The 21,102-nt window shown below is 41.7% G+C and overlaps 1 long non-coding RNA gene across 2 annotated transcripts; it reads left to right on the top strand.

Moving 5' to 3' along the window:
- The first annotated feature begins 18,162 nt into the window (after positions 1-18,162).
- On the top strand, positions 18,163-20,627 carry LOC139784672 (uncharacterized). 2 transcript variants are annotated; one of them, XR_011721628.1, is made up of 4 exons: positions 18,163-18,287; positions 18,923-19,193; positions 19,489-19,691; positions 19,785-20,627. It is a non-coding gene; the product is annotated as an uncharacterized lncRNA (long non-coding RNA). The 2 variants fall into 2 exon arrangements; XR_011721629.1 differs by lacking the exon at positions 18,163-18,287 and adding an exon at positions 18,304-18,801.
- The last annotated feature ends 475 nt before the right edge of the window (positions 20,628-21,102 follow it).

The raw sequence follows: 21,102 nt of genomic DNA, 5'->3' as shown, positions 1-21,102 counted from the left end.
TCCGCGTTTTTTTTCCCTAACTCCCTGGCTCCCTGCCCTCCCCCCCCCCCTCTGCCCCCTCCGCACGCGCTCGAAACCTACTTTTATTCTGGACAATTTCGACGGCTGCTTTTGACGTTCCTCTCCCGCGACCGACGCACACGTTCTATCTCGCATGCGCGCGCACTCTTCCCGCCGCCAGTTATGCGATACATTTTTTATTTTATACGAGTTTTTTCCACCTCGCACGCACACCTCATATCATGCACCGTTAACCACTGCGATGTCAATTATTCGGATTTTTCGCCGCAGCTCCCGCGTTACAGAGTCGCTCTATCCTAGATCGTATCGATCAACTGTGTCGTTAGCGTTGCAATTGGCGAAGTGCGTAACGACTCATTTATTAAGCTACACGCTTTAATAATTCAGCTATTGTTTAAATAATTCCGTTTCGTATGCACAGTATTTTTATATGTAGACACAACACGCACGATAATTTTATCTGATATAGTATTTTTATACGCGAATGCAACATACGTAATAATAATTTGCAAAAATTGCATCGTTACTGTAATTAGATAATTTTGCATAATAATGAAGCATAATATTTCGCAAATAAAGAGAATATCTTTATGTTTTCGCATATCCGTTTCTCTTAATGGAAATCCGAAAATTAGAGACAAGGATGCAATTGTCGTCTTTTTTTACGAAATAACAGAGATATGTACGGAAGATAACCACCATCATGCGACGGTTGTAAGATATTTTTCACAGACTTCCATATCTGCTATTAGTACGTAAACATTTTTCTGCATTTACGCGGACAATACCGCGACTATGTCATAATTTCATTCTATTCCGCAGCTGTGTCTATTCGAAGCGACGGGATTGAGTATGTGCGCATTGTTAGCCCGATACCGGCTACTGGAAGTTGAAAATCCGCTTGTGTACTCCAAGCAAAATGCATTAACCGTAAATATATACAAACGCACGAACGGGCGCTATCTCTTCATGCCATCGTCGTATTATTCAATTGTTATTTCGTTATATCCCCCATGTTTTTTATAAATGTCATAATCCTTCGTCTTCGCGGATATTGACGCAAATATCGCGGAAAGTATCTACTGATCGTCAAGCGAAATTGTATCGACCATTAATAAATCGTCGTGCCAATATTTCTATGTTGATATATTTTCATTTTTTATTTGTGCCATCTATCTGATCTATCCGAAGGAAATGCGCAGCTTTTGTTACGGAGCGTTCTTCGCTTCGAGAGATATATGAATATGCTGACGCAGATATTTAATATAGGGTCCTCGACATTCGTAACACGGTACAGCACTTGAGAAGCTTACGGGCTAAGGCGCCTCCCGCGTTTCGGTGCCATAATCTTGTATAACGACGGTTTGGCATATGCGAAACGGGTTCATTACGCCACGAGAATTTGTCGCATAATTCCAAACTCGGCGCGCACCAGTGAAAATTACGCGAGCGACCGTAATTATTTATCGAAAACAAGAACGATCTTGAACAAGAGAAATTATTCTCTTTAGCGACGAAATCTGATTACTCGCTGCTATTCTGAGAGCGATTTCGCCATCGTGTAAAGCATTTTGCAAACAAGGTAATGGCTTTATTTGAATTGTTACATCACAACATGGTGTAATTATTTACACGTTAATTGATTAATCTTAGTCCCTATTACGAACACGTTCGCAATAAGTTATAAGATACATCAGCACGTACATATTATATGTATATACTTACTAGTTTAATGTTAAGTGAGACGAGAATATGGATCATTTTCTTCTAAACAGGATCATTGATGTGATAACTGCCAATTTACAAACGCGAGATTACTGATTACTATGTGTACAAGTGGATTGAAGGATTCAAAACGCGACGGGTCCCGTCGACACAAGCGAAATCGATATTTATTTATAATTATCGCAGGATACGTGAAATAGAACAGCCGATTGACGGCCACAAACACGTGAGATGAATAGATAATTAGCGGTAAAGGTGGATAAATAGCTGTCCTCCGGTCAATTTAAATTAGGTAACGAAATTATTCGAGGATCTACCGTTATTCTGCTGATTAATTCTCGCTAATATCGAAGCCGCTTTAGGTTTCATTAAATAAAGCTTAGGATAGATCACAAGCTTCGTGTACATTTAATCTAATATAGTTCATCCATCATATGCACGATAAGGAACAAATCAAGTTTTACATATATAGTTTTACATATTTCGTTAAATAATAATGTAATTAATTTAAGGTTTGTACGAACAAGATTCCATAAAACGTATCAATTACTCTTAAATTGTCATATATTACAGTTATTAAATATTATATTAAATGAAATATCTCTATCTTAATTATAAAATCAAATTAATTCACTTCTGTAAGTAGAAGTAGGTTAAGATAATTGCATTGAACTATTCCGATTATATAAATATAGCGTTCGATTAATGTATCATGTTCGGCGCTATTGATGTATAGCAATGATTAAATGTAGTTTGAGAGAGAGAGAGAGAGAGAGAGAGAGAGAGAGAGAGAGAGAGAGAGAGAGAGAGAGAGAGAGAGAGAGAGAGAGAGAGAGAGAGAGAGAGAGAGAGAGAGAGAGAGAGAGAGAGAGCCAATTTAACTTACTTCTTTCAAAGGTACATTTAATATTACGGGGGATTACTTTCTCGATCGATTCAGTGGGCAGTAATTCCGGTCGTGTATTATTAATGTCACGTTAATGGAAGTGTTATATGTGCCACACCGTAGTGATTTTTATTTTTGCGGTTTCTCGAACGTGAAAATTTAATCGTTGACACATGTTCCACACGCACTCGAATCTCATCTTGATATCGGCATATTGCGTACCGTTTATACCAAAATAGCGCATACAACGATAGTTTCGCAATAGTCTCTCATAATGAACGTCTCGTAAATTGTCGAACACGCGTCGGGCGGAGACGCCGAGGGAGGTTGGAATCGGGAGGATGACGTCGTTGTTGTCGTTGTCGACGATGAGGTGTGTTACTGAAGGGAGTTATTCAGGGAAGGGGGTTGTTCGGGGAAGGAGATACGGTGTACACGTCGGCGATGCCGGTGGCATCCTCGAAAACGGAAGACGCACACGGACGCGGGGTTAGACGGGGGTTAGACGAGGGTTAGACGGGCGAAGGCCGAAAGAGCCGGGGGCTAAGAACACTGCTGCCTGGACCGTACCAGGCCAGGTGGGGATAAGGTTGGGGGTTATGCGGGAGAAAACGACAACGCTATCAAACGGGAACACTCCGCCGTATTAGGCGGAGAGCCGCGGGAGTATCAACGGAAAATACAGCGCATCATCAACAGATAAGCTGCTTAGGTCGGGTCTTACGCGAACGTCACTACGATCTTTCCGAGTTTCTCATCTCTTCGCGCTTCGTTCTCCTTTTCCTCCTTTTTTTCCTCCCTCTCTTTCCCTCTGCGGTTACTATCTGCCTGCCGTGTCTGTCTCTCTGACGCCGTTATCTACCGTCACGGTTCATCGACGCGAGGCGGCAGCGTGCTCGGCGAAATATTGCGTTAAATAAACGGACGCCGGCGTCGAGGCTGGATATGCTCTATGCACTCGATAACTGCGACATAAAAGCACGCCCATGTAGTTTTAATGCGGCCGTCAGAAACGTTATTATCTCGTATCGCGGATTTTTGGCGGCGACGAGTTAATTAAGTGGTCTCGCGCTCGTTGGCTTGTCGATCTTTACGATAATTCGAGCGTCGGTAAACCTTAATTATAAGTAACGCTAACATCGCGAAATGAGGTTTTCGGTTATCAATTTAATGCGTCGTATCGAGAGATATATTTGATATTGATTGACGCATCGCGTAATTCGTGATACAAAAGTACACACTTTGATTCGTACGATAAAGCTCACTTCGGTATTCTCGGGACTTAGGGAGACGTAGAAAAGTTCCGAGAATTGCCCGCTGCGTCTCTCTCTCGTGGCGGAGCAAAGTTTGTCAGGAAGCAGCAGAAACGAAAGCGAAGAGAAGGATTTATCGTTTGCGAATACTTATTGGCCGTAGCGCCGTGAGACGATACAAGCTATATCGAGTTTGCAGGGCAAACAGTGAAGATTCGCGAAGTTTCACAAAAGTTATACGCCGACGTGACGCACCGATAGCAACGACTAACAGCACTCCGCATGATCGTATAGCAATTCATCCGTCATTTTATCTACAGTTTCTTTACGTTAATAAAAAACGGATCGAATTATCATGTCAATATAACCTATTTCGAAGTAAGGCACAAATCTATAGAATATTATATCTCACAATTATATCCGTATATATCTGAATTCAATAATCCTTTCATCAACTTAGAAATTCTATAATGAAATCTCTTCTTTGCCGATAATTTCTCAGCTTATTAGCAGATATGCAGTTTTAATATGTAGCAGTTGTGCATAAATGTTAAAATGTTAGATATTAATAATAATCTAAGATCTTAATTAAAATGTTATTATTAACCCTCAATTAGCACACATGTGCTAACTCGCACCACTTTTTTTGATGAAAAAGTCACTTTTTTAAAAAACCTTCCTTTATATATTTCAATTTTTTTATATAAAAATCATTTCTTTTTCCTAAAATAAAGTGCACTACTCGATTGCCAGAGAAATTTGACATAAAAAACTATATAACTGTTTCTTTTTTTTATTAAAAATGACTGAGATATGACAGTTAAAAGTTGTCGAAATCCCAAATCGCACTAGTGTGGTTTTTGAGGTGGCCCAACCGAGGTGTGCTAATTGAGGGTTAATATTAATAAAAAAGTAATATTAATTTTAATTAAATAAACTTCACGGAATTTTCATATAAAGTTTTGTACATTAGCGTTGATAAATCTCATTTACAACATACACATATATCTCAATTTACCGGGACGCAATATATAAAGCGTAAGGGATGCGAAACGTCAAGGCGGACGCGTCATGACTTCCGCGTGGCACCGCGGCAACGTCTTCGAGGAGGCAGGGTGCAATCAGAATTTCCCTCGCAATGTATATTCGCGCCTCGAGAAACATGCGCGGGCGGTCCACCAAGCTAAACGCGCGAGAAGGTCGGGGCACGCATATATGGCAACGATGGAGAACCAGAAAACAGTCACGACGATGCAACAGTCAGGAAGGTAGCGAAGCGGAGAGACTTAGTGTAGCTGTAGAAGTTGCCTGCTGTAGCAACGGCCGGAGGGAGACAGGTGGCATCAAATTATTGCAAACAATTACGTTTAATGAGAAGGTTAACGCCACCAGCCGAGGGCTGGCGCGAACGTGGATGCAAATGTGCCGACGCCGAGTAATTAGCAAACAGAGTAGTCCTCCGACCTACCGCCTCCTTTTCCATCACCCCTCCTCCTCCTCCTCCTCCACATTGCCGCTGCCTTCCTTCCGACAGCGAAGAGAACCGAGAGAAACGAAGCAACCCACACCACCCTTTTGTTGGATACGTCGCTGTTTATGTGCACGTCAACGTATGGAACATATAGAATATATGGAGTACACCATCGCTACCGGATATTCCGTCGACAATAAACAGATGGATTCCTCGGTACAATTGAAAACGAACATCTATCGACGATGCTGAAGCCATAACTTTGAAAATTATTAGTAGAATTGCCATCCTTCCTACGCCACTTCGATTTGAAGAATAAATTCTGTTTTGCGACTAAAGAATTCTTGGCGAGTTGAAGGAAGTTAAAGAAACATTTTCTATATAGTTCAGATTGAAAATAACGAAATACTAAAACACTGTTAAAGGAATTTTGAGAAACTTTCGGAGCGGAAGAGTAAACTTCATGTCGCAAGGAAGATTATCTAGATTCTAGAAAGTATCCCCCGACTTCGCTCACTTTATAAGGATTGCTGGACGTGACTGTGGAAATCAGGATCTACATTGAATGACGCTCTTAAGTCCCAACCAAAGGGCGAGTACGAATTCTTACCCAGTCTATAAAAGAGAGACCCGAGATGAAAGTGTTCCTTGAATGCTTTGCGGAAAGCGGTAATCGTGTCGCGACATAGACGGGAGAACAGGCGGTGGTCAAACGTAGCATTGTATAGAATTCTACTCTTAGGAAATACCTCGCTATATATTTGCACCCGTGCTTTAAAGCATTAAAGCAAGAAAACCGGCGAAGCTGTCAGCAATGTTCAGAAACATTCATAATTCATTAGTCGAACTAGCTACTGAAAGCAATTAAAGCTCGCGGTTCTCCAGATAAGTGATAGTTTAGACTGTTTCGCTTTTGCAAACGTAAAAAAAAAGAGAACGCGAAAAACAAACTGAAAACAGTAAATAAAACATTTATTTTGCGTAGACTACAGATATTTATTTTTCCGATCTCTCAAGTACCTCGCGCGTATGACCGATACGAATAAAGCCACTCTCGAGCGAATTGGTCGAGTAACGCCAGCGCGAGATGAAAAATATGTAAATATATTTGGACTCTCTACTCGCGCGCGCGCTTTCGATCGTTGTTGGTCGGCTCACTGGACGGAGCGCGTTCATGATTATTCATGCGCAGTTTCAGTTCCTTCGCGAAAACGCGCGATCAAAATTCCCTCTTCCATCATTCTCTCGCCGACATGGTATGGCGCCATTAGCGAAAACGATACTAATTGAACGGGCGTGTGTTTCCGTCTTGCAAACAGTGACAGGCTGCACCGCGATACGTTTTCAAATCGATCGAGCAATTTAACCGGATAAGAAGCGCAAAACATCTGCGATAAAGACTCGGCGACCGTATAAGCTCTTCAGATGTATACGGACATTGATAATTATTCAACGCACACCAACCACTTCGAGCATCGAATGAATTCGCAGTTCGCGTGCATGTCGTTGCTTTGTTGCGAGATGGTGATATCAAGATCACCGGAACGGTGAATAAGCGCAATTGCTGTGCGCAACTAACATCGAACATAATTTCATGTTATACTCGATAGCATTTAGATCGTGACGCGATTAAAAAATGTACTTATGAATACATTTTTCTTCGACTTACACGTATGTATTTATGTCCATAAAGTCAAAGCAATTTTCCACATACGTTATGTATTCTATTTAAAAAGTAATTATAAATTAAGTGATATATCTTAATTATACGTGACAATATCTATTTTTTCTCCAAGCGGCTATAAGGAAAAATTTTGTTTTATCCCAAGAATTTTCCTTCGCTCAAGTCAGTTCTCCGTATTTTTTCAGACGTTAAAACATCAGACGTCTCGTGCGGCGGGGAATTATGTCTGATATAACTGCAGGAAGTTCCATTATCTCACGTCGCTTGTGCTTCCGCTAACATTTGCCTCGCGCGCGCTTGCGCGCGCGCGCGCGATTGTTCTGTCTTCGCCTTTTGTAGAGAAGGGCCACCGGAATTCGAAATGGATTAAACGTCGTCGGCAGTGTGTCCCGGCGCTCGTGACGCCGTCGCCGCGCGCCGGGGATACACGCGTCGTAATAAAAGCTGAAAATTCATAATACGCCAGTAGCAGCCCGCGTAATGCATCACTTCGTACATATTCGGGTCACTCTGCCAACGGCCTCTCCGTAAATCTGCGCGCCCGGCATCCCGGACGCGGCGAGCAGATGCAGTAGTTCCTTCCACGTGCGCATACTTTCCCCGTACCGTGCCTTTTAGTGCGCCTGACGTGCCATTACGTGCTTGTACGTGTCGTCGCCGCCGCGCAGCTTGAATCGCGGGGCGACGGATTTAATGGAAAATTCTCTTTATCGCGACGAGTTAAGAAACTCGATTGCTATAACGCTCGAATACGCTACGAATTGGTGGGAAACGTAAACTCGTTGCACGCTGTTTAATATCAATTCCCGTCCATCCACGCTCACCAAATGCGTGTTGCTCGCTTGTTTGGTTCTTTTTTCCCCTCTATAAGCGACCGCGTTAATACGTTCACGCGTCGCCAGTTGGATTGACGGAAAAAACGAGCCGATTTTTTCCTGCCGAGTAGCCAGATTGACAATTTGTTTTCTATGTATACAAGAAGAGCACCAACAATTTACGTTTCTCCGGAAACTGTTGTAATTTTTTGTTTGTTTGTTAAAATATTCGTCACAAAGAAAAATTTTCGCGAAACGCGATGAAATGACCGTGTCGGCCCGTAACGAAGCGAGACGAAATAGTCGTGAGTTTTTTTGAATATAAATAGAACGTGGGCCAAATTCTCTCATTGACAAAGAAAGGAAAAAAAACGCACGAGTGACACACGAAGTTATTATCAAGGCTGGCACAAACGCGAAGTACGTAATGCGTGTGCTAGACGGCGGCAGAGCAAGCATGGCCGGCTCCTGTGCATTGCAAATTGGATGGAGTTCTCTCTCTCCCCCTGCCGTACCCTTTCGTCGGACTATCCAATTTGTCCTTCGGGATAAAAGATACGGTGCAGACGAGCGGGATAAGTGAAAATTTCACGGAGACTAACCGCGCCGGACATAAATTTCGTACCGCTTCCGGAATAGTAATAAGTTTCCCTAACGATCTCGCGCAGGACCATTTCTCTATATAGAAAGAATCACGTTAACCGATAGAAACCGATTCTCCCGCACTAACGCCGTAAATAATTGTGATCCCATATACTCTGGTCGCGAGAAATTTTCCAATCGGGACGATTATTATCGCAAAAGAACATTCTCTAACTAGACTTGGTGCTTTCCAAAACTCAGCAGGAAATCTCCGACAAACAATCAAACAAAAGCATTCTTCTTCTCGATATATCTTTTTTGCATTTTATCCGGATCACTTAAATTACTTAAAACGGATACAGGACATAATTGAACCGTGATAATTGATAGCTCAGCAAGTTTCGTTGTTTGTTCATTTTTTGTTTATCCATTCGCTTTATTATTTTTTTAGTCGCAACAAATAACGCAGATCGCTGAATGTTATGATTCCGTACGTGGGGTTATTTCCGAAGCAAAAGGATGTTTATCGGAGAGGACGATATTGAGGGGCTCGGAGATAGAGATTCGTGTACAATCTGCGCGTGTAGAGTAAACGCAAGAACTGGAGCGGGTATTTTAATCTCCGCGTATATTTTCATTTCTATCGTCGCGAGTAATTCTACGCTGCGCTTGTCTTACGCCGGGCAAATTGGACTTTTCAGCGCGACACGCGCTGGTCCGCGATTCGGAGCGGCGAAGAAAATTGTAACGTTAAATTCGTTTATATAACGAAAAAAGTGGAAATTCTTGTACGCGTATGTTCCCGGGTGTAACTGTTTCCTCTCGGTCGGTTCCTCGCTTGTTCCTTCCTTCTTCCGCCCCACTCATCAACGGCTGTATTATCGCGTCATGGCAGTTGGTATTGAATTAAATTAAGAGCTAATTAAACCAAATTGTGCCGCGCTCCTTAACGATGATAGATGCTACACGTAGGAAGTGGAGGAGCGCCTCGTTAAAAAGCATCCCTCGGGCGGCCCTCCTGCCTCCCTCTCTCTTCTCTCTCTCGCTCTCTCTCGTTTAAAAGAGCTAATCGGTCCCAGAGTCTCGGCTCGACCACTCTCGACATTTGGCGTGCATTTTTGTTTCCGTCGGCTAATAGTGCATTTGCATTTATATCGTCTCAATTTTATTGGGACTTCGCGCAGCAACTTTTCGCATTCGGCAGTAAGTACTTCCAGCATTCGAGACGCGTTAGTTATATTACACGTATCGGTCGTCCGCAATTTCCTCGAAAAAATAAAACGCAACCGTAAAAGAGTTTCCAACGATTAGTCCCACGGCGTAGTCTCGCGCGCGCGCGCGCAAGCCAATACAATGTTAATTCGCGAACGGAAAACAATACGTTTCAGAATACGACGTGCGCAAGTACACCGCGTACGCACACACGAAAAGCCACACGCGTGACGAGCATTCGCCCATGCAGCATAGCTATTCAGAGAGCAAATAAATGAAACGGGGTCGCCGTGTAATATCGTCTCGTGGCAATGTACACGCCGCTCGGTTTTCCATACTGTCTCCTCGTTACTCTTGCTAAAGACTCGGCCATGCGTAACTTTTCAACGTGCACACAAAGCCGCCTGTAACCCGAATGTACGAGAATTTTTCCGCATCTTCGGCTCGGGCCAACGTGATGGAAAATCACTCATTATCATTGTTAATTCGCATTCTTTTTCTCTCTTTCTGCCGCGTTCTGACCTCTCATCTCTCTCATTCCTGCTACAACGAGCGGTTATTTTAACGCTGACATCTCGCACGAGATATACGATGTACCAAAAATCGTGTGTTTTTTACGACATCCATAAAACGAATGCTTCGTTTTCCGTTTACACCATACCAATTAGCGCATAGAAACGGGTTGATATCAACGAATTATTACTTCATCGAAAATATGTCAACGATCGTTCGATACAAAGATATAATACTGTTCGATCTTGAATTTGCATTTCGCGTAACTGCGTTTTTATCGAAACGATAGAATGTGCAACTTTGCGCGCATTGAGTTATTAGCTTCATCATCTCTTCGAAAAATGTGTTGCGATGTTGCGGAATGACTTCGAAATAAATTGCTTGGCTTTGTTTGCTGTAATCTAACTTTTGGTCATTTTCTACGTTTCACGAGTGTTGAAGGCGTGGTAGTTCCACCCAAACTATTCTCCTTAATGTTTAAAAGCGACATAACGTGTAACAGGAAGCTGAATCTTTACATAGTTACGTTTTTACTTTAATTGTGTAATGATAATTCCTTGACAATTCCTTTTTGATCAATTATAAAAGTTAATATATAAATCACAAAGTATAAATAATTTATGCGAAGTTTGCGCTCGTCCGCGGCGTGACTTATTTGTAAAAATGTGTTGGAATGAGATTAAAATTGAATATCAGAGCGTCTCAGAAAAGATTTGGGGAAATAGTTATCGGCACATAATAACGGTTTTACAATGCTTGGTAATATCGCGCTATTATAGAGAACCGGTAGGTAGATATGGAACGAGAGAACAGAAAGGGATGGGAAAAGGTCGGGGAAACGAGGAAATATAGAGAAAATTGTAGAAATGAGTGTGTAAGGGGGAGAGAGAGGAGGGAGAGAGAGAGAGAGAGAGAGAGGGGGGGGGACGAGGAGGACGAGGAGGAAGAGGGCGGGAGAAAGAGAAATATCTCTCATTACCTGAAATTCCAGGAATGAATGGAAGCATTAATTCTCCGAGAGGAAGGGAAAACTACTGGATGGAATGCAGTGAATATATGCCGTAAAAGCTAGTGGCCGGTAACAAACGCGACATTCCGAATAGACGATATCGCCAATGGAGCGATCGTTTCAAAACCGCTCTCACTGGAGATCGGTGATCTATTGTTGTCTTAGATTTAATATAGCGGCCGTTCGCTGTAAACGTAGATATGTAAAATTCGAAAACGGTCTAGTATCAAAACACATGGCAAAAAAGTAGAATATAGGATTCAAACCGGAACTGAGATATTTTTAAGCAAGTAAACTCGCGAAAATTTACTCTAATAGAAAAAAAGCAAAATTAAATGCATCTAAAATCAATTGTGTAGTTAAATCTAAATAGTTCTGAGTAAATTTTTGTACTATTTATGACAAAATCTTAAGATTACTGCATTTTGTAGCACGCATCCGATACGCTTAGTTGCGCATCGATAATATTAATTAGCGCTTACGACGAAGCCGTGTTTTATGCATAGGGATACCTAATAGATGAGTAATACATACCTAAAGTATGTACCACTGGCATATATTACTCGGAGGAACCGTCCAACTACAAATAAGGTGGGCTATCCCCAGGAGTAAAACCGCTCAACCGATCTAATATTTATGCTTGGATAATATATGCATGTGTGTAAAGATATGTTTGAAGTACGGTTACGTTATTGAGGCAGTGGTGAAACGGAATTATTTCCCATGTGCAAACTAGGAAATATATATATTATATATATCGAAACAATGCAACCTTGTAAATTCTCGGCTTGCGCGAAGGAAAGCGATTATAATGATTTAGTTTAAAAGTGACGTAAATCCAATTCCGAATCGTTACAACTACATTGTTAAAGTATAAACGCACTGATTTTGCTTTCAAACGCGAATTTGCAAATTATTTTTAAAACAAGTACCTTCAAATCTAGTGCAGATTCGTTGTAACTTTTAGCGACGTTACTTTTAACGATCAAATGCGTAGACGACGAATAACTAAGTAATCTCTTTGAGAAGGAGGCAGCGGAATGATTGAATTAAACGCTTCTCGCAAACTTCCGACAACCGTGCCGGTTTCGGATTGTCGCACGATCGTTCGGCGTACTGGAAACTTTACAATCGCGTTAGCTTTTGTCGTGCGCGAAAGAAAGGACCAAGAGCGCACAAAGCTATGAGCTTTCGCGACTTTGAGAGCCACAATCATCGTCGGCGAATGGATCGATGTAATAGCTGTGGTAGATCTATACGTAAGTCGAAGTTGGTAGAGGAGATGAGGATAAAGGATATCATTTCAAGAGCCACCTATCGCGCGGGATTCTATAAAGAACGAACGAGTCGTGCATTTAGCGACAAAGCCCGATTGGAATTTATGTCGTTGCTCGGGCTCGAAATTGCGGTTACGTGTAGGGAAGCTTGGGGTCAATTGTAACAAGGGACAATTGTAACACCCGTGATAATTCGAGCCCTTGGTCGTCCCGCACGCCAAGAGAGGGTAGCATTAAATCTTTGGCGACAGTAAGGTAAGATCAAGTGGTGTAATTGAGATTGTCGGGGGTAAATGGGACGACGCAATGATTCCTCGACACGCGGGCTTATGCAACGTTATCGAAAGTATCTTAATCGTCTGAAACACGAAAGCGTACGTTGACGCAATACGAAAAAAAAAAGGAGGAGACTCCTTTACCGCGATTTAGTTATCCGCGCAAATTGACTGATCGAGGTTAACGCGACATCGTGAACGAGCAAACCGATCCTACGATTCTGCTTTCGAGCGACTACATAGTAAATGGCATCCTGTCAAGCCGCGATAATCAGCGACATTTTATCTACCTGTAAACAGGTGTATAGCAGGCCGATGGTGATAGCGGTTCGTTCGGTGAATCAACATTTTCAATCTCCATATGTTATCCGCGTGCACTAGAGTAAACATGAAGCGAAGAGAAGATGCAGATAACAAGCGCGAGAGCGATAAAGGACTGAGTAGAAAGGGTCGAACTGAAACGAGGTAGGAAGAGAATGTGGAAGAGAGATAGCTAAAGAGAGAGAAAGACATAAAAAGAGAGGGCACATTCCAGAGGATGACCAGTGGTCGAGGTGAAAAAACGAATGAAGTCATTCGTCAAAGTCCGGCGCGACTATCAGTGACGGAAAACGCACGGGGAAAAGCGCGTGTGGAATGATAAAAGGAACGGCAAGATAGCGAAATACGAGCTAGAAAGATGGGAATCAGCGGAGACGCGATAGGCGTGTGAACAGGATATTCTTTCGCGAGAAAGGGGACATATCAGGCATATGTATACACGCGTACTTTTATCTCGAAAACTGCACAATGTCCACACGACCTCATTCCACGCGCGACTATGTCTGTAAAGACTTTCGAATGGCGGGATCCTTTTACCTGTGACACTATTGTGTGGGCCTACGTGAAAATATCTCGCGGAAACGTTCGCGTCTGTTTATTTATTAGAAAAGAATGAGTGAGTTGGCCTCCACAAAATATTGATAGTAATAACTCCATTAGATAATAATTAGACAAATCAAGTACTTGTTTTCCATTGCTGTTCCCATGAGTCTGCTAATCGTAGTCATATAAATCTTTCCATATATACGGCGAGACGTGTCTAAATTTATTTGTTTCAAATAACATTAGTTTACGACATTAAACATACCTTCGGACATTTAGATAATATGTCAAAACAGAATCCCAACACACATGGTCCATTGACTTTTCTGTACCAACGCTGACGAGGGGCAACTTATGATCATTTATTACCTGTCCAGAAAGCGGCAGCTAAGCGCGTTACTTCTATGACAGTTCTAGCTGACGTAAACTCGCGGAACTTTCGGCATATCATCAGACAATAAATTAATTCGCAGGTCAGCGTGAGAATGCATTTTAGCCAAGTCTTTCGCAGCGAAAGGTAAATTCAAACAAAATTCGATGGCCAATCGCCACGGTAGCAAGCGGAGTATAATTGCGTCAGGATACTCTCCTCTGTTCCCCTTTCGATATTCGTTCTTTCTATTTATAAAAGCGGCGGAAACGTTCCTTTTACGCGGAGCAAATGACGTTACCTCCGCACAACTTTTAAGACGCAATCAATTCGGTCCATTTTACACGGCCGGTCGCCGACTCCCTCTCTCTCCCTCTCTCTCTCTCTCTCTCTCTCTCTCTCTCTCTCTCTCTCTCTCTCTCTCTCTCTCTCTCTCTCTCTCTCTCTCTCTCTCTCTCTCTCTCTCTCTCTCTCTCTCTCTGCCGTTGCTAATAATAGCCTTGATTGAAAGTCATAAATTTGCAAAATCTTCTTTTATCCCGTCCTCAAGGGGTCGTAATAACCGGGGAAATTACAGACACGCGGGAAATAGCATCCAGTTACTGGCGTTTCCAGCTGAGGCGCAATTTCCCGGCCGCCTTTGAGGTAAACAAGCCGATTTAGCGGCGAAATAAATTTTGCTACGTCCGAAAAGAAGTCGTCTTTCGCCGGCATTTGCGGCACGAAACGGGCGACGACCGAATTGCCGCCACTGCTGCCGCCGCTGCCGCCACCGCTGCCGCCACCGCCGCCACCGCCACAGTTGCCGCCACATGTGCATTTATTCCATCGGCGTTATTAATTGCCGGCTGCGCAAACATTTTCGTTCGGGCTACTGTCGAGCGTACATATATCCCCGTACGCGTTTCCCAGCCCGCCAACGAAGAACGCGATACGATTCGATGGTCTCTCTTTCAACGCGAGCGAGGCAATATATCCTGAAGTGCTCGCTATATTGCAACGAGCTGCAGGCGGATGTAAAAAAAAAAAAGAAGAAAGAGGAAAAAAAAGAATATCCCTTTGACGCCGAGGCGTGGGCTCTGGCAGTTCTCGTCGACCTCGTCGTCTCCTTCGCCCTCGGATATCCGCGTTCTCTACGACGACAGGATTATCCCCACCCACATATACGCCTTTCTCCTAGTTACCGTACCACCTAACCGAGAATTCCCCACCCTCGCCTCTTTCGAAATAGATTATCCGCCGTTAGTTACAAAGTTACCTTCACCGGTTCGTCGACTTTGCCTGCTTCTTTCACTCGAGATCTGTTGTCAACGTACGGCTCTTTTAATGCGCACACAAAGAGCTAGTATTTGATTAAACATCAGATAACATTTATAATGCCAACAATGAATAACTTTTTATTTAGTCAATCTATCTCTCTCTTTCTCCCTGCGGTATAGGAATTTTTAGATTGATTTTTCGGATTCTGCGGTACAGATAGTACATATTCATTTTCAAAAAAGCCCGTGAGATGACCAATATTCCGGATATTTACCCGAGGGATTTTTCACCGCACAAAAGCGAAATCGTATACGAAAAAGGTAGCGCGTAAATCCGGGAATGAGTGTATTTCGGCAAATTATGACGTTTTGGCCTAGTTGAGCGCGCCCGCCGTGTCTTCGTGATAAAATAGTGCTTTTAATTTGCCCGAATATTTATCCGGCGCAGTAAAAGCGTCCCGCTGTTTTATCGGAGTGCAAGCGGAATAATATTCCAGGCGTGCGTCCTTCGTAAACAGCGTACAATTTCCATTTCGTGTAACATTCTCACCCTAACCCCGTATTATACGGTTCACAATCTGGCCGGCGTAAAAGCTTGGCAATGCGCGCACGACAAGCGCAGAGATTTCGGCTCCGCGGGTCGCGCGTTTTCCTTCTATGTACTCTAAATGTAATTCACCTTAACAAAATGTATCTCTGCTGCGAACATTCGAAACATCCTGCTTCCACGCTATCCGGATAAAATACAAGATGCATAAAATGCTTGATTTTTGATAACATCATAATGCTATACTTTTCTGAAACAATAAAGATGGAAATTCAGAGATAATAAATTCTTTACTTGTTACATCGTATAGAAAGAATTTATTTTTGCTTATGGGAATGTTACATGATAAAACCAAAATTATTGCGATTATTGGATAATTTCGATCATGTCTTTAAATTTTTTTCCGTGAAACGATTTGAAATGGCGGATGAAAGGGCTATAACTTCTATATCGACGTTCAAAACAATGAGCGGCTGCAAACAAGCGAAACCCTGCAATTAAGCGTCACCTCCGTTTCCTTCGGCGTCGTTCGAATCAAGGTTTCATTTCTGCAGCTCGTTCCTTGCCGGTAACTGCGATTCTTCGATTTCCAATACAGTGAAATAGAGCGTGCTTGCATAAAACGACTACGTAAGTTCAACTCGGTTAGCGTAATATTTCCATACATTTCTACTTCGCGGCGTCTTATCTCGCATTGAATAATTTTTTATGCATCAATAGCATCAAATTTTACTTTATCTTATTGTTGCATAAAGCGCAATACTATAATTTTATACGAACAAATACTTTGAGATAATCGTAAGCAGGAAGTTTCGTATTATTAATCAACAAAAGGATTTATAAAAGTTATGTAAACGTTATGTAATGAAAATTACGTGCCAAAACTGTTACAGAAGAATCGATCGAAGACACGTTTTGCAGTGCGAGGATTTTGGAACAATTATAATGTTTAAATATCTGCCTATAACGATAAATGTATGCGATAAACGTACATGTATAGAGCTAAACGAATGAAACATTAACATCGCGAAATAATGTTCCGCGGTCTGAAAATAATACGTATCGCAGGACGGGGGTCAGGGCCATATCAGCCCCCCCTATATCGGAAACAACAATTTATCCCGCGAGTCGCACGGCAAATCGGCCAATAACATTGTTCGAGGGCATCCCGGATGAGAATAAATTTATCATCGAGACTCGCGATATTTGAACACGATAAACGGAATAACCTGCAGCAGCGGCGGCGCGCGGCGCGAAAGCCATTTGCGATTCATGCACGGCGACACTCATCTCTTTTTCTCTTTCCCTTCCCTCTTTCTCTCGCTAAAGTGGTTTACCCGCGGGAATAAGCGAGGCAGCGCGAATCCCGGTAAGAAAGCTCCGCGCGCAGTTCCGCGTACGTGACATTCCAGTCGCGTTGCACTGGCACATTGCCACTGTGCTTTATGCGATTCCGTCATGCTCGCAACTGCGAGCAAGCGTCGCACAGCGACGACCTACGCCCTTATTTCCACGACATTACTGCCATGACGAAGATTGTTCTAACTCCCGTACTACCCTCTAATCTTCGCGAATCAGGACGGTAAGGATTCCACACAGCAGCGACGGGGATATTAAATCATTTCTACCGACATGTTTCGCAATGACGACTATTTGTATATCTCATAGAAAGTTTTATTGCAATTAATTTGAATAAATGCGTCCCTGGTAGAAATTGCCTTGCCAGCGCCACGACACTTGTCAGCGCCATGCAAGTTTGCCACGCCACAGCCTTATCCTAAAAAACTGGAAAGAGCCATATCAGGGCCATGTCCGCGCCTAATATGGCATTTACATAAAATTGAACGGGCGCAGGTCTGGATTTGACTGAGTTTCTAATGCGATCCACACTTGCGCCACATTAGGTGCTGTCGAGATTCTTCTCTTTGGCTTCTAGATCGACTTCTTAATTGTTTTAGAAATTATTAACATATGTACGTATGTTAAAATTGAGACAGGATTATTTTATCCTTCACCTGCCGCGGCCGGGGTTCTTCGGCTGGCAGGGCTCTACTAATTTATCTGGCAATAAATGATAATAAATAATAATAAATAATAAATGATAATAAATAATAATAATAAATAATAAATAATAATAAATAATAATAAATAAATGGTAAATAAATAATTTGGTTCGGCAATAAATAATAAATAATTAAATTGGGCGCTAATCAGTTTTAGAAGAACTGATAGGCTACAACTACATCTATCGTAACGCTGCTGACAGCACTGCGCGGGGATATATCGCGGGCCTGCGAGCCCGTCCCTAATTGGCCCGCGCTATCGCGCCGAAGGGCCGCGCGCCTGGGAGGGGCGCGTCGCACGTCATCGATTCCTCTATCGAGCGCATTTTTCGCGGTCGTTCTCCGGCGTTGGCACGTAAAAATTTTGGAGGTTATCGCGCCGTTATCTGCTGCTGGCTGCCGAGACCCGAGACCAGAGCCCGGACGGATACGAGCCGATGTGAAAGAAGAACACATTTTCGGTGAGGTTGCCGTGAACATTTCGCGTGAATAAAGCCACGACACCGCCCTCCGGGTCGCGTTCTTGCTCGTACCGACTCGTACATAATTCGCGTTAACTGCCGAGAAGGCTTACTTTGGTGTTGGTGGTCGGTATGGAGAGCGAGAGGCCCCGGGATAGTCTCGTTGGCTTCGGGGGATCGCGGATTGAGATTGCAGGCTCCTGGAGATCGCGACCGTGGAAGGGACGCAGGCGACTACGTTGGCAGCGACCTGATTTCGAGATCGCGAATCCACCATTTCTCGCGTTTTTCGTGCTTGCAACCGCGTGTACCATTTCGTGTATTATTTTGCGTCGTAATTAGTGTTGCCGTGTACTAGAGTTTGATTGAGAGTGTCGCGCGTGTTAAGCTTCGGAAACGTCACCCGGGTACCCACGGGTATACTCTCTTCTCCTTCTAACTCGCTGAGATAGAAAGAGAGCGGAGTATTGCTCGTGTGCACTCGGGTGATGTTTCCGAACGCAGCCTTATACCGGTGCGATATTAATTTAGATTTTGTGCCCTGCATCTAATTTTTCCAAATTTTTTCTTGTTGCTATTAAGTGTGACCAACATCATCAGTGTCATGTAAGGGATAATTATACATATTTATACAGATGTCTGAAAGCGACGACGGCGAAAAAATGATTTATCGATTTAAAATTGTGAGATTTGTTAAACGTGGGAGAAAAGGTCTCACGAAAGAAATTGATATTGTCCCTTCAGCCTGGATTGACTGAGACGAGAAAACAAAAAGATTAAAAGTTCCGTTTCTTCCTCCTCCATATACAAAAAAGAACATCAATGAACTCCACGATATGGTGAAACAAGAATCTGAAGTACCAGACTCATGGCCATTCTACAATATTGACATTGTTGGGCAAGCAAGTATGTAGTATGTACAAATAATATTTCCTTTTTTTTAATAAAAGAACCTTATGAATATTATATCCGAACTGACAAAGGTGTTCACAGACTAGCTCGATCCAACAGATCACAGCTAACGCACATAATGGTGATGCACAAAAATTAAAACTAAATTCTAAATCTATAATTAAATTGCGTCGATCTGTAAATGCCTTTATGTAGTTAAAAATTTTATTTTAATTAAAAATGGTAAACTAATTAACTTATAGGTTTCTATTAATTAATCGCAATAAATGTAATAAAATAATTATTTCAGAGACATTCACAGAAGCTATGGATCGTTTGATACTTCTTGGTCGAACTGAGACTGCTTTTTCGCAAGATTCGGAAGACGACGAAGAAAAAATAAAAAAAGCAGAGACAGTTTACCGACAACAAAAGTTGAAAAAAATGTAGATGAAATTAAAAATCTTTTTAATGAAATTCCTGTGTTCACAAAAAAATCTTGCAGTCAGTCAGGTTTGATGCATTTTAAAATGTAGAATAATATTATTTAACTTAACTCCAACTAAACACAATCCAGGTTTTAATATTATATTATATTAATTGTAGATAAAAATAAATCTGCTATGAAGTCATCAAAATTGTCGGAGAAGAAATTTACGGCTGTAAGGTCAAAATTATTGGAGAATAATGTTACGGAAAAAAGTATTATTGTACCAACTGCAAAAACATCTGAACCAGAACCAGAATCAGAACTATCAAATAGTGAGTTTTTTGTTCTTTATTTTGTTCTATATATTTAAAATTTATTAAAAATGTGTATCGTGAACATTATTTTGATTATTATTTTCAATGAGTATTTATATGACTCAGCTAATGAAGCTGAGCATCATATCGCAAGCAAGCTTAACTTGACTTCGACAAAATGATATTTATAAAACGAACTGTAGTAAATCTGCGGGGTAAGGACCTACGGAGAGTCGCACCTTAGAGGACTATTTCTGCGTTCTATTTTCGTTTAGTTTAAAGTACAGTCTTCTCGCTGCTTCTGCGTACTTACTGCAATCAGTAATTAATAGTCGACGGACACATACACTCGACTACCTTTTTTTCCATTGATAGACAAAGGGAGACGCGAGATGCGCTCAATTGCGTTTTTTCTTCCAATTTCATAAATTGCTCCATTTTTAATTTTTTATTAAAATTTAATTTTATCGATTTCTGTACTGGGGTATACCACTGAAATTCTATCATAAACTTTTACAATAAGATAGGATGAGCTAGAATGTATTTAGGTGTACTCGCGAATAAAGGCCTTATAGTTATAGTGTTAAGTGAAAAGAAGTACAAAGTATTTGTTTTTTATCTGGAACATAGAAAATTAATAATTGTAAAACTGTCGATGTAATAAGACTGCGATTATTTGCCAAATATAAGGTATTTTATTTTTAATTATAATGGTGTCATTTTATCACCCTATTGAACTTAATACCACTTCCTTTATCTCGTTGATATAGAGTCACGTTTGTCATTGTATACATATTTATTTTCATGTTTCCTAATTTATGAGATAGTAGTTAATTTAGGAGTAGTAAATATTATTAGTTCAATTGACAGTCTGTTAAAAATAACTAATTAAATGAATAATCTTTAAATAAATGCATTATATGGATTTAGAAATTGTACCTTATTGGCGCCATGTTAGCGCCATACACGTGCCACGTTAAAAACTCGCTAGTCCCATGTCTGCATTATGATAGTACCTTACTGCCGCCATGTTAGCGTGTGAAAAGAGCATTTAAATCATTTTTTTACTTTGATATATAATCTTTTATATATGTTTCTGTACCTACAACTAGAAGTAAAGAATTGTATCTCCATTATTATGAATTTAACGAAAACAAGGTTTAAAATTTTAAATAGGGAA

The sequence above is a fragment of the Temnothorax nylanderi genome, unplaced genomic scaffold (genome assembly GCF_030848795.1).
Source record: "Temnothorax nylanderi isolate EJ_2023f unplaced genomic scaffold, tnyl_v1.0 TNYL_tig0658_pilon, whole genome shotgun sequence".
Taxonomy (NCBI): domain Eukaryota; kingdom Metazoa; phylum Arthropoda; class Insecta; order Hymenoptera; family Formicidae; genus Temnothorax; species Temnothorax nylanderi.
The sequence above is the reverse complement of the archived record's forward strand: the minus strand, read 5'-3'. Positions and strand labels throughout refer to the sequence as shown.